This window comes from Lynx rufus, unplaced genomic scaffold, assembly GCF_022079265.1.
Source record: "Lynx rufus isolate CCGP_SWC_20201006 ecotype Redwood Valley unplaced genomic scaffold, mLynRuf1.p SCAF_1, whole genome shotgun sequence".
NCBI classification, from domain to species: Eukaryota; Metazoa; Chordata; class Mammalia; order Carnivora; family Felidae; genus Lynx; species Lynx rufus.
Window position 1 is genome coordinate 81,564,084 of NW_025814823.1, and position 23,122 is coordinate 81,587,205.

The following is a 23,122-nucleotide window of genomic DNA, read 5'->3' on the forward strand; positions in this document are numbered from 1 at the left end:
GTGTCCTTGGGGCCGTGCTCCTCCCAGGCCAGCACGCTGGATCAATACCTCACAAGCAGGAGGCTTCCGCCCCCAGGGAAGAGGGACAGTGAACAGGTGACCCGCCTTCCGGAGGACTTTCCACCCGCTGCAGACGCATGCAGGCACGGGGGCCTGGGCCTTCTGGAGACCTAGGGGCCATTTTTCAGTCTGCCGTCTCGTCACAGCCCCTGGTGTTGTTGCGGGTTCGCATTCAGTAAGGATCCCTTGGGTCCGGCGGCAGGAGACCTCGCGTCATGCGCGGATCCTCGCCGGGCTCCACCGGGGACCAAGGTTTGGTAACTTTAGTTCTTATGCTGTTGCATCAGCCAGAGACCTGGTGAGGGGGCTGCCAATTCTGATATTCAGTGATTACGACAAGTGACATCATCACTGATGAGAGGGAGGTGAGGCACCAATACCGAAGTCGATAACGTGAGCGTCGTCCACCTAAAACGGAGCCCGCACTCCAACTGCTTGTCCCCCAGTGGGGTTCTCGGGGTCCGCTGGGGGCTCGTCCAGCAGCTGCAGCACTCAGTGCCCCTGGGGGGCTTTCCCGAGCACCCGGCGGGTCTGCCACCAGCATTCATGGGGACACAAGTGGCAAGGACATGAGTGAGTCCCCGTAAAGGGCAGACACTTCCCCACGTCACTGCCGGCCACAGGTCTAGACTCCCCATTCTGATGCTCAGGACACCCCGAGGCCAGAGGAGGGGGGCCCGGGTCCTTGTCGCCTCCGTGCTGATCAGGGAGGTGCTCGGCAGCGGTGTGCCGAGTGAGGGAGCGTTAGTGCTGCCCTTTATGAGCACCTACTGTATGCCAGGCACTGTGCTGGGAGCCCCATGCGTACCGTCTCCCACGCTCAGCACGATGCCACAGAGCAAATGCTGCACTCCACGCGTGTAGCTGTGGAAACCGTGGCTCCACGGCCGCTTCTGCCCGAGTCCCGGCCACGTAAGCAGTGGGGCGACAGCCCCAGCTGGTCTGCCTGACTCCACGCCTCCGCCCTTCCTGCCCCGCACATCCCCGTCCCCCAGAAGCAGACTCGCTTCAACGGCCAGTCCGGTCAGGTTTTCCTGAACACCTGCTGCCTGTCCTGTGTGCCTCTGGGCCTGGGCACTGTGGCGCCCGCTCCCCTTCCCTCGGTCAACGGTGAGCGCCTGCTCGTGCTCCAGGACTTGGCTCCGCACACAGGCTGCGCGGGTCGGTTCCCTGCCCCTCTGCCTCCTGGCTGTGCAAGCGGGAGCTAGTTCCCCAAACCCTACACTTGGCTGCTCTGAGATGCAACGCTCACCGCCTACGAGGGGCGGCAGGCCGACTAAAGCCCACTCAGCATTAATGTCCACTTACCTCCCATCAGCTGTCTCCCCCTCCCCTGCTTTTGGTGTCAGATACCCCTTGTCTCTCTCTCGTGGCGGCTGGTAGGTACCCCTGTGCTCGCCCCGGCTGCCCTGAATTTCACTGTCCGGTTCCCTTTTGGCTGACTGTTCCAGACCATCACCTTCTTGCAGAGAAAATTCTCGTTCATGTGTGTGCAGCCATTTCCTGTGTCCGTCTGGATTCCCCGGGTCCGTGCGGGTAGAAACCTGGTTTATCTCGCTCACTTTGACACCTGTATTCGTGGTCGTGGGTCCTCGGTAAGTGCCTGAGGGTGACTGAGTAGCCAGGTGGCCCGTGCTGAGTAAAAAGGTGGGCCCCCACCTTGCAGATTGGCAGTCAAGGTCAGGACACACAGGACAGGCCGAGAACTAGGCGCCCCCCCCCCGGGGTTGCTGCAAAGCCTCGGGGAGGGGGCGAGGAACACATGTGGCCTGGCCCGGGAAAAGTCCAGTGACTCGTTTTGAGGGTTGAAGGGGGATTTGAATTTGGGTAAGAGAAGGGACACAGAAGAGCAACCACAGAAGCCACGTGTGGAAGGAACCGGAGAGGCTGGCCCAGCCACCCGCCCTGGGACCGGTCCCAGAGCTGGGTGTGTGCATTGCACTCCCTGCCGTCACATTATGCAGGAAGGAAAGACCCGTGCAGATGCGGGGGCCCTGGCTGCTGGGAAGGGCGGAGCTCGCAGACGCAGGGCTCCGAGGCCCCGCCAAGGGGTGCACTGAATGAAGGTCATTGCCCTTACTTCTCTCCTCTCCAAAGGTCTACCTTCTTTCTCTCAGCGGCCCGTGGAAAGGTGACCTTGTCCGCGATGCCTTTGGCAGCCAGCCTCGTGCTTCCATGCCTCCACTTCATTGCTGCAGCCGCCACGGGTGCCTGTTCTTCACGGATGCTCTTGTGTCTGTGATGGGTGTCCACTGGGATTCTCTGCAGCTGTAAGCTCCCTGAGGTCCAGGACTATGTGTTTCTGGTTTTCTCGCCTGACGACTCCCTGGAAGTTCCCTGGCTTCTGCCCACGTGTCACTGCCCGTGATGCGCTTGAGTATAGGGACGTGTCCATCATTTGTGTCCCCTGGATAGACTGCCATCTCCTTAAAGATCAGGTCTTAGCAATTTTGCATCCCCAGAGACTAGGAAAGTGCTTGCACGGGTGTCCAGTGTTAGCGTTTGTTAAATCAAAGAGCAGATGAATGGATGAATGGATGAACCAACGAATGGACAAAAACACCCAACCGTCCCAGATCTGGTGACGTATCTCCCGATGGTTTAGCAAAAGCACAGCAAGCAGTCTAGGGATCCCTGTGAGAACTGAGGGCCCTCGGGAGGGGGCAGGCAGTGGGGCTCCAGCCTGGATCCCAGGAAGGACTCCTGACCCCTGAAAATGTGACCCACCAGCAACCTTTGTCACATTCACAAAAATGGGGTATCGGGTGCACTGAAACCATAGGGTTCATGGGCACACTGCCAGAATCAGGAAGCTGTCCACCCCCACCACTCTGAGAAAACCTCTCAACCCCCCAAAAACTGTGACCCCACATCAGGCTGCATGTTCCCACTGTGGCCTCGCTCACAAACGCTGTTCACGGAGCTGTGGACACAGGAGCACCACTGGGGAGGGGTCCCACCCATACAGCGTTTCCAGGTGGCAGGAAATGGCCACTCAGCAAGAGGGGGTGGCCGCTTCCCCCTGGAACTGTCCCCCAGGTGAGACACCCTACGTGGGGGGACGTAGTCCACACTTGGCACCCCAGCGGCAAATGCGCTCTGAGCTCCGGCCCCCACAGGAGAGGAAGACAGACGTGCCTCCTGTGTGGGAAGGATGGTGTCAGCTCACAGGTGTGTAACGAGTCGGCACGGGACGCACTTTGTGGCGGAGACCTTGCGTCGCCGTGTCTGGAACATGCCAACAGCAAGGAGACAGTGCTTCCTGATGTCCCCTCTGCATTCTTCATCGAAGTTAGTAAATAAATGAGGCGCTAATTCCTGCGGATACCATTTCCTGTGGAGGCAACAAAAGCACCATCGAAACCAGCCAGCATCGCCCTGGAAGGCCAGCCCCGGACCAGCACTGAGCACTCTCATGCTCCCTCTCATTCCAGGATTCACGAGTGCAGTGCGGTCACCGGAGCCCCATGGAAAGAACCCTCCTCCCCTCCCTTCAAATCCCCGCTATAGAGTCTCTTTTCTGGAATTCTCCTTGTGACCCATTAGAACAGAACAAAACCAGGCACCTTCTGTGACGTTCCGATCCCACGTGGAGATGGGCAACCTCGCGTGCACACAGGGCCGTCTCCCCAGAGGACGCCAGCTCGGCCAGGAGGACTCCCCTCTGCCCCCGCCTCGCGCCAGCTCGCTCTCTGCGGGCCCTGGGAACCCCACTCTCTTGCCCATGAGCAGAAGTGGGCGTCGTGGTTGAGTACTCGGCCTGGAAGGCGCCCCAGCAGACATGGTCTGACGCCTGGCCGCAGGAGGGGCTCACTGCTCCCCGGGAGTCCAAACCCAGACTCGTCCCTTTCTCCGGGTGACTTCACGGGCCTCCTGCACGGTTTCCTCGTGGAGCCTGTGGCTCTACAAGCAAATAGTAAGTTGTACTTCCTGCCCTCTTGGTCAGCACCTGTCACCGAAGGAGGCCTGGTGGCCTTGGTAGAAGTCGGACTGAGTGCAGCAGGACGGAGCTGTTGGCATCCAGGCTGTGATGCTGTATTTGAAATTCAAGCGGTCACAGCCTGTGGGGCGCAAACATTTTTAGGGGTTGGTGAGCTGGCAGCTGGCGGGTCTCTAGTGGTCTGGTCACTGGGGATACAGCAGGGCCCCGTGTGGCCATTTGTCCAGGACAGGCACCGGGCCTGTGATGCCATCGTGGCCCCCGCTCCTACTAATGGAAGTGTCCTTCTCCCGTGCAAGGAGACCAAGTTTCCTGGGTGCCCGCGGGCTGCCGGGGTGACTCCATCTGCCGTCCGAAAAGCTGGCGGGAGGGGCAGGCAGTGGAGACACCGCTGTGAATGGGGACCCGGCGCTTTCCTCTCCATCGGGTCCCAGGGAGCAGAAGCAACACTAAACTCCGTGTTCGCCCATGTGCTGGACACCCGCATCTCTGTGAACGCCTCTTGGTTCGCACAGAAGGAAAAGAACCCGCTGCCAGCCCCGCACCAGAACCGGGAACTGGTCCTTATCAACCTAGTGGACCCGCCGATTCCCCTTCCTGACCCCATTTCGGGGGCCTCTTGTTCCTTGGGCCTCACACTTGGATGCACCTTTTCCACCCCAGCTCCTGTCTCCTTCGTGTCTGGAGGGTCCTCACTGTGTCCAAGAGCCCTGCAGCCGGTGCCCCGGGCATTCACTGACCCGCTAAGTGTCGAGTATCAGAAGCAGACCTTACAGCCCATCTAGTCTCATCCAGATTCCTTATTCCACTGGTGAGAAGCCAGAGAGCCAGAGAGGGGGCTTCCTAGGGCCACCGTCAGAGCAGCCACCCCAGGTTTATCGTCCGTTGTCAAACATCACTTTCAAAAAAAAATTTTCTCATGTGTATTTATTTTTGAGAGAGAGAGAGAGAGAGCGTGAGCAGGGGAGGGGCAGAGAGAGAGAGGGAGACACAGAATCCAAAGCAGGCTCCAGGCTCTGAGCTGTCAGCACAGAGCCTGCCGTGGTGCTCGAACCCATGAACCGGGAGAACATGACCTGAGCCAAAGATGGACACTTAAACGACTGAGCCACCCAGGCGCCCCTAACATCACTTTAATCTTTGCGTTTGTTATTGGAGGACAGACCTGCTTCTGTTAAAACAATAAGAAAGGGATGCTGTTTATTTAGCATGTATCAGAGCCCACACTGACTCCCATGATCACAGGGCTGTCTGTTTGTTCCGATGAGAAAACCAAACCTTTTAAGAAGTTGTGTCACCAACCAATCATCGCGTGGCAGAGACTGCCTGCTGGCTGCGTACATGCCCCTGGGCATTCCTGAGGAGCTGACCCCCTGGTCCCCTGGGTCCCTTGCCTTGGAAACAGCCTCTGGACGCGAACCACAGCAGGCACAGCGGGAGGGCCCCTTAACTTGGGCAAGTGAGAGCCGAGGTTCCGGAAAGGAAGTAGAGACGCACCAGCACCCCTGGGCTTTTCCCAATTATCCACCACGCGTCCAGCCAGTTTTTAAAAATTACTCAGGCAGTGGGGTTGTCACGGGCTGAATTGTGTCTCCTCAGAATTCATGTGTTCGAGTCCTGAGCCCCAGGAGCCCCGAATGTGACCTCGTCTGAAGACACAGGAGCAGTCGGACCCCTTGCTAGCTGCAGTCTCCACCTCCGTGGATCCCAGCTCTTCTCAGCCTGTGCAGAGTGTCTCTCAGCCTCAAAGCCTGGGCCCCTGCCCCCTCTCAGAGCTCACGCCCAGCCCATGGGCAAACAGATCTCACCCCGTGCTCACGTCCGCATCTCCACCACGGACACTGCCCCCACCCAATTGTCCCCCCTGCAGCCAGTAGCTAGCACGACGTTTGGAAATGTACCACAGTCTCATCACTGTCTCGCTCAGGATCTTCCGGAGCCTCCCAGCTCGCTCAAAATGCAAGCTAAAGCGTTCACGGAGTCCTCCAAGGTCATCCCTCCACACCTGACCATCACCCTCCCCCTCCTACTCCAGAAAACTGGTTGCTTCTGGTTCCTGGAGCACTCCAAACTCCCTTCCACCCCATGCTTGCTCTGTCTAGAAAGCTCTGTTCGAATGTCCTTTTCTCACTGAGACCTGCCCTGGCCCGCCCAAGTCCCTCCCCCTTAACCGCACCCTGCTGTCCCCGAAGCATGTGGTGGCATTGAACATCTGCACACGGTGCTCGGATCTGTTAGTTTCCCGCCAGCTCCCCCCGCTGAAGTGCAAGTCCCTCATGTCGGCACTTGAGTTGGTTCACGCCCGCCCTGCAGAGCCCACATTACTGGCCTGGCAAGAGGCCCCCCACCTATGCACCGAATTCACGAATTCGGTGAATGAATTCACGAATTCACGAATTCAGGAATGAGTGACTTTTGCTCCGTCACCATCAACTGAGAAGAGAAATCTGCTAATCCTCCTAGATTCTAGCCAATATCTTATCTCCTTGTTTCTCTTGCTACAAAATGGAAGCAATACCATAATACTAGCGATGCGACAAATGCACACATTTGCTTCACGAGAGCAACAGTTATTAGAAGTGTTCCAAGCATTGCTTTGGAGGAAATATAAAACACGTCTCTTCCCTGCTAAGGACCTCTGCTCTACAGATGAGCAGTCACGGTAGCCTTGGTGTGTCTACACCTGCAAAGTTCAGTGTGATAGCTCTCTGTGGTTCTTTGAATGTAAACTGAATAAAATTAAAGTTTCAGTAGCTCAGTAGCATTCAGGTGCTCACCAGCCACAGCTAGCTGGTGGCTACAACCGTGGACATTCCAGATACGGGACATTGCCATCATCACAAGGTTTTTGAAAGCTTGGGTCCAAAACCTTGATTGCCTAGAACTATTCTCCATCTCCAATTAATTTAGGGACCGACTGAGATTATTTAATGCAGAGAAAAAGAAAATAATTTCTCCTATTTAAACAACAAAAATTAGCAGGTTCACAAAAAATATTTCAATAAACTATCTTGCCATCTGCCCAGATTCCACATGACTGTGTACATGGAGAAGAAACCGTGATAAAACCAGATGACATGGGCATGAGCATCGGCTTTAGAACGTATCTTAAATCATCCCCCTAACGCTCCGTGCCGCCATTCCTACGTTCCCACTGCAGGCTACCGTGCGAAACCGCATCAACATTTAATACGCAGAAGTCCCCTGCGGGTGCTGACACAGCCACATTTGTCCCGATGCCCCCGGAATCACAAAACAGCAGTGTGGAACCAGGGCTGTGAAAGGTGGTCTGACACACGTGTTGTTTCCCGGCCACATTTTTAAACCTGAAATGTGTAGGAACCCCCAATTCTCCAACTCTCCCACCTTGGAAAGGGGTTTCCAAGCCTTGGGACTCATGCATGTTGTCTGTCCCACCGTGACTCTGCTTTTGGAACCTGGAACAGGGCACTTTTCGGTTTGGGAAGGCTCCTCCCTAGCTTGTCTCCAGGAAAGCTGGTTGAGTTCATTTATGCCAAAGGCTTTACGCTCGTTGGAAAGAAACTTCATCTACCGCACCGAAATGACTGTGATATGCAACTAAAATTATCCTGATGCAAACCTCATCCCATTAAGCAAAGATTAAAAGCTGAGGACGGGGAGACGCTGCCTCCAGAACCCTTGCCAAGCATCCTACCTGCTCGGCACACACGCATCAGAAATGGCATTTTGCATAAGTGGTTTTTATTCAGCGATTATTGAGAAATCACCTCTCTATCACAGCACCCCCTCAGTGGGTAATTGACAAGTGCTCGCTCTGGCAGGCAAGAGAAAATGTAACAAACTATAGAATATGCATGGAAACATATAGCATACTTCCTTTGGCTAAAATGCACAACAATTTGTTGGGAAGAATTTTAATCTTTTGCTATGTTAATACCTTTAACCTTTTAAGAAAGACCAAATCATTGTCTTTTTGAGACCAGTGAAACTGCTGGTTTTCCCAGCTGTGTCCCCAGAAACACGTGTGGGTTCAACAGTGTGTGTTAACCCAAAGTCCCACTGGACCCTTAGCGCTATGAACACAAGAGGTGGCTAATCCAGGCTGATGCCAGGGAGAAAAATATATTTCCTGTTGGAAAAACAGTGGGATTGCACCAAAATATGTGAAATCAGCACACTTTATTTCCTCAGAAGTCGATCCTTTAGACTCCAGTTTAACAATGACAAATTCTGCAGACTAAGAAAAAGCTCCATTAAGGAAGCAGAGAAGGATCTTCCTCAATGGCTGCCCTTGAAGTTTGCAAAGGAAGGTCAGACAAAAACGAGGTATGCTGTCCTCACCCCTTCCCATGGCCCGTCACACCTGTGCCATCACCTCCCTGTCTCAGTCGTCACTGCCTTTTCTAGTTGGACCTCTACTGTGGGTTGAATTGCATTCCCACAAAAAAAGTCATGTTGATGGCCAATCCTCAGTACCCCGATGTGACCCTGTTTGGAAATAAGGCCTTTAAAGGTGTAATTAGTTAAGATGAGGTCATACTGCAGTAGGAAGGGCCCTGATCCAATATGGCAGGGGTCCTTCTAAGGAGGCAAGAGAGACAGACACACACGGAGGGAAGAATGCCATGTCACAATGGAGGCAGAGCCTGGGGAGATGCACCTACAAGCTGAGAGATGTCAGGGACCACCGCCACCAGACAGATGCCATGGACCAAGGCCACCAGACAGATGTCATGGACCACCACCACCAGAGAGATGCCAGGGACCACAGCTACCAGAGAGACATCACAGACCACTGCCACCAGAGGCCAGAGAGGTGAGGAAGTTCTCTTTCTACCTGGTCTCAGAGAAGCAGGGCCCCCAGAACGATGAAAGCATCAATTTCTATTGTTGTGAGCCATCCGTCTGTGGCACTTTGTTAAGGCAGCCCCAGAACACTCATGCCCTGTACGGGGGAGACCCAGGAAGCTGCCCCCCTTCCCAGATGGGTGGTGATGTCACTGTCCCTATAGCCGCGTCACTGCATACACGTGAGTTTAGAAGGGAACGTGAAAGTGGCTGTTATTCAGAGTGGTAGAATTAAGTATGTATTTTCTTTTCTCTAATCCTCCAATTTTATCTAATGCTGATATCTCATGTACATTTTTGTGAAGGTTAATAAAAGAAATTCATAGGCTAAGTGGGTTTTCAGATCCAAGTAACCATGTTACCGCCGGAAGGCCCCGGAAATGCCTGATTCCACCCACATGGCTGGTGAAGGCCACACCTGCAGCCTCTCTCCGGCCAGTCAGAGCCATCACTCACCCTGACGTGGGGGTGTTTCGGCACCCTCTGAGATTCTAGGCTGGGGACGAGCGCCTGCCCCCATGACAGCGTCACCCCAGCACTCTCTGGTGTCCATCGGGGGTGTTGGAAAGATAGTCAATACAGGTGGTGCTTTTTTGAAGGGTGACTTCTTCCCCTGGCTGCTTTTCAGTTCTGTCTTTGGTCTTCGGGGTCCCACTGTGACACACCTGCCATGGCTCCCCCTTCATCTATCCCGCTTAGAGTACACTGGGCTTCTTGAATCTGAGTTGCATGTCATTTAATAGTTCTGGAAGATTATCGGCCATTGTGTTTTCCACTATTTCGTTCTCTGTATCCACCCTTCTTGGGCTTGTGTGTCTTACACTGTTACCCTGGGTGCCCTCTGTCCCTTACCTGTCCTCTGGCATTCTCACTGTCTGTCTGTCCATGGTGATGTTTGGATGGGCTTCTGAACCAGCTCCCGATCTCTAGCTTTCTCTTTTGCTCTGCCTGATTTGGTCTCCAGTCTATCCAGTGAGTTCTTGGTTGACTTGTCATTTTTAGTTCTGAATTTTTAAAAATTTCTATTTCACATTCTGTAGTTTCCAATTCCCCGCCCGTTGACTTCAGCGTGGTTTGATCTCTTACAACACAGTAAACACAATCACCGTAGAAACCACACCTACCAACTTCTGTACCCGGAACCGCTCCCGGTCTGCTCCTGGCACCCTGGGTCCTGCTTCTCACTCCCAGTGTGTCGTCCCTTCGTGTCTGCTGGTCTCCGGCTGTGTGCTGGACACAGTGCTCTGAGAAAATCACTGCAGGCCTAGAGTGATGTTGCCTTCCCTCAGGAAGATTTTTATTTGCTCCCGGAGGTCACAGGCAGAGGTAGCGGTCTGGGACCACCTTAAGCCAGCGTCAAGCCCTGAGGTTTCCTGGGCACCAGTTGGTTGAACTACGGAACTCTGCAAAGCTGCTACGGCTTCCTCTGCCGAGTGCCAGCTGGGGATGGGGGAGTGGGGGACGCTTTAGCAAAATTCTCCAATCTGGTGGGCCCCAAACTCCAACCTTTTCCCTTGGCTCCATAGGGCCACCAAAGGCATACTTCAGTCCCTGTCTCTGTTCAGTCAGTGCCTAGAAGATCCAAAGAGGCCGTCCAGGCCAGAGTCTGTCTCTGGGCTCCAGTCCTTTCCCAGATGTGGTCCAGTAATGTCTCAGTCTCTTATTACTTCTCTGATGCTTTAAAAAAACTGATTGTGTTTGTTTTCCAGTTTGCTCAGGTTTTTGGGTGATCCTCTGTGGGATAGAGTAAATTATATAGTCAGTATATACTATGATATGTGCCTTTATGATTTGCAAATTATATTTGAATGTAATTATGTATATTATAAATATATATTATTATACTTGCTTTCATAATTTGCAAGTTACATTTGAACACACACACACACACACACACACACACACACACACATTCACACAGTTACCGTGGTAGGAAGCCATCTAGCCTGCCGTTACTGGAAGTGGAAGTTCCCTCAATAAGAAACTCAAGTATAGATAAAACTGCACTTATAAAAATTTCCATTAAAAAATTCCTCTTGAAGCCCTTTAAAAATTTTCCAAGTGATAGACCTTCACGTGTATTAATTCATCCAGTGTCACTGCAGCTACCTCGGACATTATACTGTCATTATCTACAGTTTTAAATGAAGAAATTGTGGTCCAGAGACATAGAATAACTTGACCGAGAACACACAATGAGTCAGGGGCAGGGCTACAATTTAAACCCAGGCCTGCCTAACTTCCTAGCCTATTCTTTTTATCTCTGCATTAAAGACAGGATAGAAAACTGATATTTTAATCTGTTTTGTGCAAGCAGGAAAGAGTTCTTCGGGAGATGAGTGGCATTCATGAACAGCCAAGAAATCAATGGATAAAATATGCTTTCACTGCATATTTTATACAAATTACTTCAACCATAAAATTTGACAGCTTGTAAATAATGGCTTAAGAAACCCAGAGAAAAGAGGCAAAATTAATTTAGAGGCTGATTGTCCCCAGTCTTTCGCTGAAACCCCCCGTTCTCTGCCTCCCAACCCATGACGGCATCTCGTGTGTGTTCATTTCCATTTTCCTTCAATTTCTCTCTGTGTCTAAATGATGGAAGAGTTACAACACAAATGTGCATTTATTTTAGGAAGTATATAGGATGAAAAACAAGCTTAAATTTTTTAAATCATTGAAACGAGTTTCTATTCTAGCAAGCACAAAGCAGTGTGGGATGGTGATGAGGAAGCAGACAGTACATAATCACGTACTTACGTGCTAAACTGAGATTTACAGTAGGCTCACCCCAAATAACGCGTGAAGTCTCTTTTAGGAACATTACATTGCACCTTCTATCGTTCTCTTAAAATATAAGACAGTCGATTTCTTTTTGCTTTTGCAAAAACACAAATTTTAGTAAAGTATCAAAACGATCATTGAGAATCCGCACTAACTTCCGTTTGGGAATTGATCACATGAGACAGCTTCAAACAAATACACAACCTTGTTTTTCTCTAAAAGTCTTCCCATGCACATCAATCCAACAGGCAAGTCTGAAACCCCGGGCACTTCCTGGGGTCCTTTTAACATGCGGCTCCTGATTCAGTGGGTCTGGGGTGGACTCCCAGGTAACGATCATGCTGCTGGGTGTGGGACATTTTATTTTTAGGCTTCACAGTTCAGCAGTGTAGTCCTTGAATGACATACAGGATATGTAAGAAATATCCAGTAATAGTACCAATAAAAAAATGTTCAGTAATACTCTCATTATTTTTTTGATGTTTATTTATTTTTGAGAGAGAGAGCAGGGAAGGGCCGAGAGAGAGGGAAACCCAGAATCCGCAGCGGGCTCCAGGCTCTGAGCTGTCAGCACAGAGCCAGACGCGGGGCTCGAACTCACGGACCGTGAGATCACGACCTGAGCCGAAGTCGGACGCTTAACCGACTGAACCACCCAGATGCCCCGGATTTTTAAATCTAAGTAAATTTGTCTAAAAAATTAGATAAGACTTCATTAGCATTGTCTTTTAAGATTATTTTCTAGCACTGCAAATAACTGTCAAGCAGGCATGTGAAACATCGTTTTTGTTTTTGTTTTTGTTTTTGGATATTTTTTATTGATATGCAGAACTTCGCTTTTTGAGAGAACATCCCATGGAGCCTCAAAGAAAAGACCTCGGTAAGTGTATCTGTTATCAGAAGAGACAGACAGGGAGGCAGACAGATTGTTGTACCTTTAAGCCTACTAGGGGAGTAAAACAAAAATGTGTTTTTGTGTCAAGTAACAAGAAAAAATGGGGAAAAGTGTTAACTTGGTGTCTTCATAGGCAATACCGTATTTGTCCTCACGAGTGACAAACACTAAGTTCAGTGTGATACAGCATGCTTCCTTTATTGCCAAGTGCAACTCACTTAAAATAGAGGACTCGTAACCCCAAACACAAATCACTACTATTTAAAAAAGAAAAACACATGGCCAATATCCAATGAGAGAAGGAAAGAGAGGGACAGACAGACAGAAAGAATAGAGAGAGAAAGAGAAGGAGGAGGGTGGGAGGAGGGGAAGAAAGAAAGACTAAAATAGCAAATCTCATGGTGGATGCTTGGCTGTTCCTTTTTTTATCCCCAAAGAAATGCATCTTTATTTTATCATTTACATAGATACCCAGAGCCAAGTAACTATTCAGTTCCAAAGTCTCTCCATGAACCTCTCAGGAGGAAAAATTATTCTGAATGCCCTTGGGCAGCGATGTGAAAAATAATAATCAATTTAAATTGTGAACAAAACTCAGTTCTTAAAAATGGGCCGGGTTCCTCACTCACCATTCTGTCCCTTATCTGTCATGAAACAAGGACTCTTGAGGAAAAGCAAGAAACAGGCAGGGAAACAAGGTATCAGTACAATGGAGGTAGACTGTTTGTTGTATTTGAAAAGAACACATCGATTCCTCAACATAGCCTAGTTTCTCACTGGACGGTAACAGGCACTTCATCCTCAAGAAGTTTCCTAAGAGTGAGTTAAAAACTCTGTCAGCAAGGGGCGCCTGGGTGGCTCAGTCAGTCGGTTAAGCATCCGACTTCGGCTCAGGTCATGATCTCGTGGTTCGTGAGTTCGAGCCCCGCGTCGGGCTCTGTGCTGACAGCTCAGAGCCTGGAGCCTGTTTCGGATTCTGTGTCTCCCTCTCTCTCTGACCCTTCCCTGTTCATGCTCTGTCTCTCTCAGTCTCAAAAGTAAATAAACGTTAAAAAAAATTAAAAACAAAAACAAAAAACCTCTGTTGGCAAAATATTCTGAAAATTCATGAGCTCCCAGTGCTTGGGTTCACTTTGTGATCAAACGTTCTCATCCTCAACATTGTGTTTTGCTTCCTTTTTTTTTTTTTTTCATTTTTTTTTTTTCTCTATCGGGAAATAAGCATGAACTTGTTGGAATTCGTGGCACCAAGGGTATGGATTCAGACTCCACATGGATGTGTTACCTCCATACTGCTTCTAAAGTCACGGACTTACTCTCTGAACGCTTAGTTATCTTTTAAGCAAATTGTGGGAAGACCGAAAACAATCTTATTTTGCATGTTTGTTGCTTTTCATTTCTGCCTCTTGACGCCGGTTTCCACCTGGTATCGTGTCCTTTCACCGAGCGCCTCTTTTAGCGTTGTTTGTAGTGCGGGTGTCTTAGCTGTGAGTCCTGCCCGCTTTCACTGATGTGAAAATCTCCTTTGACAGCCTTCTTCTGAGGGATGTGTTTGCTTCCTATGAAACTGCTGTGGGTCGATAGTTTGGGGGAGGGGGTCCTTTCATGATTTTAAAGACATCCGTCCTTTACTTTATGGCCCCTATTGTACTTCACGGGGAATCAACTTATACCCCTGTGTTTGTGTCTCTTCTCTCCAGCTAATTTCAAGATTTTCCCTTTATCTTTGTTTTTAGCTGTGTAACTACAATGTGCTTAGTATGATTGTTTTTGTATTTATGTTGCTTGGAGCTGGATGAGCTTCCTGGATCTGTAAACCATGTTTTTCATCAAATTAAGCGGGTATTGGGTCATTATTTCCTCAAGAACATGTTCATACCTCATATCACCAGCTCCTGCTTCTGGCCTCCAATTACATGTGTGTTAGACTATTTGATAATGTCCATAGGTCCCCGAGACTCCTCCGTTTATTTTTCTTCAGTTTTTTTCTCTCCATTCTTCAGATGGAACAATATATGTTAATGTCTTCAGATTAATTACTCTTCTTTCTGACATCTCCTGCCTGTTGTCAAGCCTACCTCATGGATTTTCATTGTAGTTACTCTACTTTTAAGATCCACAACATTCATTTGTCTCCTGCTTATAACTCCCAATTCTTTGCTGAGTTTCCCAATCTGTTTGTTTATTAAGACTAGGTTTTCCTTCAAGTCTTTGAACATATAAAAGTTCCTTTAAAATCTTTGCTAAGATTGGGGCGCCTGGGTGGCTCAGTCGGTTAAGCGTCCGACTTCAACTCAGGTCATGATCTCATGGTTCGTGAGTTCCAGCCCTGCGTTGGGCTCTGTGCTGACAGCTCAGAGCCTGGAGCCTACTTTGGATTCTGTGTCTCCTCTCCCTCTCCCCCTCCCCTGCTCACGCTCTGTCTCTGTCCCTCTCTCAAAAATAAATAAACATTAAAAAAAATTTATAATCTTTGCTAAGTGCACACTCTGGGCCATCTCAGGGTTAGTTTCTATTGACCAGTTTTTTTCTTGACTAAAGATCTCATCTTCCTGTTTCCCAATATGCCTACTGGCTTTTTCAAACTGTTTTTGTTTGTTTTTCTCCAGCCACATTCAGCTGTTCATTTGGAAGTGTTGGGTGTCGGGAGTTCACTTAACCAAAGCTGTGGTTTGGCCATAGTAGAGTTAGTGAAATAAGGATGGGTTGAGACTGTTTTTAAGGCTGTGAGCACAAGGACCGACTGGACTATGAACTGGGTCAGAGAAGTTAACCCCAAGAGCTGCACAATTGTTGGAGTTAAAGACTAGAGGTTTGCACACAGGCATCTTGCAGCTACTGTCCGTCCACATGACAAGAACACTGGTGGCAGGTGCTTATGGGGAAAGAGTCACAGATACAGACCATGTATCTGTGTGTGGACTGTAGATAATGTGTCCTGGAGACTGAATTCTGCTCCCCTCATCTTTTTAGTATTGACTGTTATGACAGCAGGCAAATCAGTGACTGAATGATCACCGTAAACTTGGTTTCCTGCTTTATTGGTGCAGATCCGTGGGCGTCTAGTGTTTCCAAAGGCCCTCTCACTTGGCCAGACTTAACTGTCAACATATATTTATCTCCCTTGTGGATCTTTCCAGGCCTTGGCATTAGGTTTTGCTGGGGCTGGACTAGAGGAAAGCTTACACAGGAACGCGTTCCTCACTCCCGAAGGGGTCTTTCTGGTGTCTCGTCTGGATGCCACGGGTGGCAGAGGTGGGTGTGTGAGCTCTCTCGCAGCAGGGCTGGAGCACAGACAGTGTCGGCACCATTCATGCTCCAGTTTTCTGTTTTCCTCTCGATCCCTTACCAGCTCCCGTCTGGTAAGCCCTGGCGAATCTGGCCTTGTGCAAGGACAGCCTGGCCTTGGGCCACACACAAGGGCATCCGGGCCCTCTCCTGGCATGATTCTCCCCGCTCTGATGTTTCACCCCACAGATTCCAGCTGATTCAGTTCCCAGAGCTCCGACTGCTGCTTTCTCAACTCGGGGGGTGGGGGGCACCGTGATCTCTTTGAGCTCTAGCCGTCTGCACCACATCCAGTAAATTGTCCCCAGGCAGAGAGCAAGGGAATGAGCTCACCTCATGAGTGTCCTTCTGTTAAAGATCATGCTCTTGGGATGCCTGGTACCTGCTGCTGGGAAACTGCTGTCTCTCACATATTTTGCGATATTTCGCAGTTACCGGTGGCTGCAGGGCAATCTAGTAACAGTTCCTCCATCATAGGCAGCGGCCCATTATCATTTATCTTTACCTATCCAGTAAATATTTATTGAGTATCTACAATGTGCTAGACATCAGAAATGCAGGGTTGAGGGGCGCCTGGGTGGTTCAGTCAGTTAAGCATCCCGCTCTTGATTTCAGCTCAGGTCGCAATCCCAAGTTTTTGAGATCGAGCCCTGCGTCAGAGTCTGGGCTGAGAGCACGGACCCTGCTTGAGATTCTCTCTGCCCCTCCCCTGTGCTCCGGCATGCACGCTCACATATTCTCTCCCTCTCAAAAAAAAAAAAAAAAAAAAAAAAAAGGAAATACAGGGTTGAACAAATGATGCAATCTTTGCCCTCACAAAGTTTACGGTCTAGGGGGGAAAATGGATATTAAACAAATAGCCACAGAAATAAGTCTGTACTTAAAACTGTGATAGATGTTAGGTGTTTGAACTGTGACAGAGTACCCTTATTTACACTGTGTGGAAGCCTCTTCAAGTGAGTCGGGTGATGAGCAGGTGGGACAAGAGTTTGGGGACAAAGTGTCCAAGACGCAAGAGCTTATGAGAACCAAGACAAGGTTATGAGAGGAGACCCAAGGGCTTGACACTGGTACCTGGGGACCCAGTCCAAGATGGCCCCGGAATAGCCAGTGGGGCCTTGGCCAACAGTATGAAATTGTATCTTCAGAGGAGGGGCACCGCTGAAATGTTCTGAGCAGGGTCAGGTTCAGCAGTGTGCTCCACACACGGGCAACAAAACCCGATCTGGTGCTCACACATCCGTAGCGCCTGCATCTTCCAAGACGGCGAGGACGATACGCCTCTCAGAGGGCACTAACGCTAGATGCAGATGTTGGCCGCGAGAGAGGCAATGTGATGTAGGTCAGCATCTATCGAGACCATGAAGTTTCGGCAGTTAATCTTTGCCTTTCAAATGTTCAGGTGATGAGATCAGCCTCAAAAGTCCTTCCCATTTAATGCGTTGGCTCTTTGGGCTCCCGGTGCGTGTGGTTTGCCGTAGTAAGGACCAGCTGGGTGACGGAGCTGAGTTTTGTCCATCAGGCGGGCACTCTAGAGGGCAAATGCTCAAAGACACTACGGTTGAAGAAGAGTGGAAGGAGAGGAGGACGACCCACAGGAAAATCACTCTCATACAATCACCAGAAATAACTTCTACAGTTTTCCTTGGATCCCTGACAAAAAGAGCCAGTTAATAAAATACCTATTGCCGTCACGGTTATCCTTATATGCCACTCTTCAATTTAAGCTTAAACACTTTTCTATCATCAAAGAGAAAGCCTCAAACTCACATATCAAGTCAGCCCTTCACACGGTCGGCAAAGTGCTTATTATTTCTCTCCACTCAAGTTAGGCAATTTTTGCCCAAGAGGGACAAGTGTTGGTCAGTCTGATCCATTTTGGCGTCAATCGTCTGGTGACTTAAATATTTTCTTTGTGGCAAAGAGAAATTAATATTCATATGCATATGATACTTTTTCAAACTATTGCAAAAGGAGCTTGGTTCCCAAAAATTCTAAAGAGATTCTGATACAGTTACAGCCTGCGTCTTTTCTGTGTAAGATACTAGCCAAAAAGATGTGTGTCTGTGTATGTGCACGCGTGTGTGTGTCTGTAGGCAGCTATACGCCCATAATCGTGTGCATATATAACCTAGCATCTCAGTGCCACCTCACATGTATTTTACTCGGCTAAATTACTGAAAATAAAATGTATAGTGTGATATATTGCAAACATATATTGTGTACAGTTTGTATATAAAAAAGAAAGAATGATTAAAAGTCGATGACAGACTGTTTATAAATCTTGATTGCTTCATAATTTTAACTTTGAGCAACATTTTTATCATAATTATAGGCTTTCTTAAAGCATTTATGCAGATTGTTGTTACTCAAAAGGGGGTTTATTCCATTTTGGTGTAAACTACACTTTTTTTTTCTTTATGAAATCACTCTTTGAGTTCCTAATACTCACTACTCTGCCAGAGCTGCAAAATTCAAACAGCAGGAAGTGTTTATGTCAAGAGGGCGGTCGCTGTGCCCCTGCCCATCTGCCCCCTGCATGGCCCCACTGGCTGGGGTGAGGGCGGAAATTCCCTGTGATGATCGGCATTGATCTTCAGATGCTTCTGGATTTCTCTTCCGACACTGATGTTCCTGTGAGGCCAGCACACTTTTGTACCCACTTCCCAGACCAAGAAGTTGAACCCTAGAGGTTTAAATCATGAAGGATGTTCCATTATTCAAGTCTGGGCTCACAAAGCATTAGCTCTAGCAAGGAGATACAGACACAGTGAAATCCCGCTGCCTTACTGTGAAGCCTGGGAAATTGAGGTCCCAGACTGGTGAAGCAACCATGCCCCTCATAGTCAGATGTTCACCTGCGCTGAGCTCACGCGCCACAATGGAACCTTATTCTAGGCTGAGTCGTTCAGGAGCTTCATTAGCATGTACATTTGAAACCAGAGAAAAGTCCTATCACCTTTTTTTCCCAAGGAAGCTTCACCTTCACCACGTGATCACAGACCTAAAAGCGAGGGAGGAAAAGAAACCCGTCACCAGAAACAAAACTAAAACAAAAGCAAACGAAGCTTTAAGGAGTACACACCGGGGGCACCTGGGTGGCTCAGTCAGTTGAGCATCTGACTTTGGCTCAAGTCATGATCTCACGGTTCGTGGGTTCGAGCCCCGCGTTGGGCTCTGTGCTGACAGCTCGGAGCCTCGCGCCTGCTTCATTTTCTGTGTCTCCTTCTCTCTGTGCCCTCCCCTGCTCATGCTCTGTCTCTCTCGAAAAATAAACACTAAAAAAAAAAATGGAACACACTGGACGGAAGAGAGCAGCATTAAAGGCCGACTGAGGGGGCCGGTCCAGAAGAAACACCCCAAGTCTCCCCCAACCCCACCTGCGGACCTGCTCTCCAGCAGAGGACTGTGTGCCCAGCGAGGACAAGACCCAGTTCAGCATCGGGTCCCCGGGGCCCACGCGGGGCCTGGCACGAAGTTGGAGATCAGTAAATCTTTGTGAAATGGATGAATGAAGTTCTGAAAAAAGAAAAAAAAAAAACTCCCACACCAAAGAAGGAATAGGATCCAAAGGCTGTAATTTATGGAATAGGGGTCGCACCCCGAGTATTTCAACTGAGCTTTTGGTCAAGTCCATAAATCAGCCTTTTATCAGTGGAGGTAACACAAAACTTAAGATTTGGTAACTGTTTCCCAAAAGAGCCAATTTGATTACAAGACAGCAGGTGACAGAGTGCCAAACAGCTATTACAGACTGCAGGTCTGAAAAACATTCTGAGAAAGGAGAATTCATCCTAGGTTTTCAGATGAAAACACTGAAGTGTCAAGGTAGATAGAGTCCCAGGTTCCTGCAAACAGATGCCTCTGGCCAGGGCAGCCCCTGGTCAGGCTGGCAGCTTTCTCCCTGGAGAATGAGGCATGGCTTGGCCTGACATCCCTCCATCCACCCACGGCTCCCCTTTGCCGGGGAAACCCACATGAGCGTGTCCGCAGGAAGACCACACAAGAGGGCTTGGAATGAATGAATGACACGGTGATTTTTTGAGCGCCAGGTCTCGGGTGCTTTTACAGTGACCACATCACTCAGTTGTTCGATAATCCTATAAGCCAGGAGTGAATCTCTCTACTCTACAGGTGATGGCACAGATTGGGAGAAGGGGAGTCCCTTGCTCAAGGTCGCACGGCACAGGACAGCAGAACAAAGCCAGGCTGCAGTGCAGGTGGCCTTGCGCTAACTAATGCCAGGACCACCTCACTTGTGAACAAACACCTCCACACTGACAGTGCGCACACCGCTCTCCCGGGCGCCTGCCGCCCTCAGTGCCATCCACAGGCTGGAAAGCCTTGTCTAGACTAGGGTGCGCATCAACTGTGAAGCAGACGAGGCCGTAAATATTAGCAACTTTACTAAGTGATTTTAGCTTTTCGAAGATCATCTGTTTCCGTTAGAATTAATCAATGGCTGAGAAGATCCTTTATTCAAACATGTATTCATATAGAGAGGTATCTACAGAGAGGAAGCTCCGTATTCATTTATGCGTGTGAGTACATCACACTCCTCCTCCTTTTACGGACAACTAGTCATTCAAGTTCTTCTCCACGGACCACATTTAACCCTTTGGTGAGGTCCTCCAATGATTACAGGTGCGAGTCTACATGAAGCCTGGAATAAAATGAACTACTGGCCCTTTCCAGCTCTGATTCAGAGACCATTTGGAGATCCCAGTTCTCTTCCTGTTCGAGAACTTGTGGACTCAGTTCTAAGGGCACCCGCTTTGCTGCGAGGGTTGGCTGCCGGGAAAGAATGGGACGGGAGAGGCTTATGTCCAGGTAAATGTGAATATGGAAACTTGGGAAATCAGCAAAATTCATTATTTTACTGCTCACGACTTGGTTCGGTTTAAATCCTTGGATAAATGGCATAGAAACATATCACCAGGAGAAAGACATTATCATCTTTAACAAAGAGTGAGTAGATAGAACTTAAATAATTGGGGGGGTGGGTGGATTCGAATAATGTGGAGAGCCCACTAACTATGACTATGACTGTAGACGCGGCCCCACCTCCTGGAAGCTTCCTTCGAAAGAAGCCTGCCCTCTCCAGCCTCTGCTCGCCTCCCCTCCCCCCTCCAAGCCCCTCCTCAGGGCTCTTCCAGTGGCCTCTCTCTGATGGGCAGGCTGCAGCACACCTAACACTGGGACCGTGTGGCCCCTCAACCACACATGGCTGTTATGTTCAGCACGTGTGACTTGCCCTCCCCTCCCCTTTACGCCTTTTACACCTTAGTAAGTCTGTTCGGTGAGGACCTGCCTCTTGCCCGGTCCTACCTTCTAACTCCAAGTCAGACATCACACGTGCTGAGGCAGCTCTGCCTGCCCGAGGTGGCACCGGTCCTGTTTGACATCCCCCAGCACCCCCCTTCACTTCAGAAGGCCAGCGAGGGTTCTGTGGGACAACTGGAGGATGCCCGGTCGTGGTCCACCATATACACATGGGAACACGGATACATCCAGAGTACACGTCAGCATAGTCCACGGCGTTGCCCACGGAGGCTGTGGTAAGCGCTTTTACGTTATAATACTTCCTTAAAATTGGAAAACCATTTATTAAAATTACAAGACGACGTGATTTCTTGGAGGATTTTTTTTAAGTTTATTCATTTATATATACAGAGAGAGAACACGTATGCACAAGCTGGGGAGGGACAGAGAGAGGAGGAGGGACAGAATTCCAAGCAGGCTCGGTGCTGATGCAAAGCTCACCCACCAACCACCAACCGTGAGGTCATGACCTGAGCCAAGATCAAGAGTCAGACACTTAACCGACTGAGCCCCCCAGGCGCGCCCCTCTTGGAGGATTTTTAAGTAATTTCTTAGAAATATTAGTTTCAGGCAGGGACTCTCAACTCTGAATTATAATCAGAATCACTTTGGGCCTTTTTTGAAAATGCTGCTAAGTCTTTCAGGAGATGGAGTCAGTTGAGCTGGGATAGGACACTGGAATGTTCTAGAAGGCAGCAGGTGATTTGAATGTGAAGTAGAGCTGCGTTCCCAGTAGTCTGGATACTTTCACATGTGAAAATAGCGGGCTGTGGTCAGAGAGGGAAATCTTCACATCTTTATTTTTATGCATTTAGAATTAATTAGTCCTACAGGCCTGTGAAAACTCTCACAAAGTTAGCACATCTGGTTTTCCATTACAATATAATCAGACTAAGTGCACACCAGAGAAGCTTCGGTTCTCTTCAAACTTCCAGTGGAATATTTGTTCTTACATTTAAAAGAGTTGGGGGAGCATTAAATTATGTTTTGATTCCATTCCATCAAGGAGACGATGCGACACAAGGAGGGGCCTTGTTTCCAGCGTGTTTAGCGTGTGCGTTTGTGGAAAATGAGAATGAGTCTCAGGCTGACGGTATGGTAAAGCAGATTAAAACTAGCGTTTTGACCTCTGTTTATTATAGATAGTAGCCTAAAGACTCTTGGTCATTTTTAAAGGCCTGCCATGAGGGAATTTGCAAAACAGAGTGGAGCAGCTTTCTTTCTCCAAGGGAAAGCCCTGAGAATTTTTTTTTAATGTTCATACTGATACATGTGCCTTTTATCACATCTTGTGGTATAATCAGAATCTTCCGTTTTGACCTTCCAGCCTCAAGAATAAGTTCTAGCTGAAGACTTGGGAGGATGGTTCTGGCAAAGGGAAGGAGAAGTGTGGGGGGAGCAGCAAACCAGAGGCCGTCCCTTTTCTAAAAATCTAACAAGAAGTCTGTTGTCCCACGGGCCTTACTTGATAAATTAGGACGTAGTCTTGTAAACATGTGCATTCCGTGGGCAAGTTGGGCATCGCCAGCAGGTGACAACTCGGGACATTTGGGGAAATGTGGGGAGACACACGTCTGTGCGTGAGTAAACGCGACCGCCCTTCCTGCGGAAAAATCAGCCCATGCACGGATTTGCCAGGAGAACCGAATATGCAGGACCCCGCGCCCCGCAACCACGCCCCAGTGTTAATGGTGCGCGGGGACCAGACATACAAAGGGTCCGCGGGAGCTGCAGGGAAGGAAAGGGAGGCGAGGTTCTCCAAGAGCTCGGGGCCCTGCAGGCCTTGGGGAGGAGAGCCCGCTGGGGAGAGGAGGGGGAGTCCCAGGCCCGCCCGGGGGCGCCTGAACAAAGAAGATGTTCTTTTGCGCCTCCGCCCTCCCCTCGCGGCAGCGAGGGCGCCGCGCACCCTCCGCCCCCGCCCTCGGCACCTGCAGGGAGAACGAGAGGATCCGACCCGCGTGCCCCAGCTCGGGCCAGCGGGCAGGGGGAGCGGCCGCTGCCCC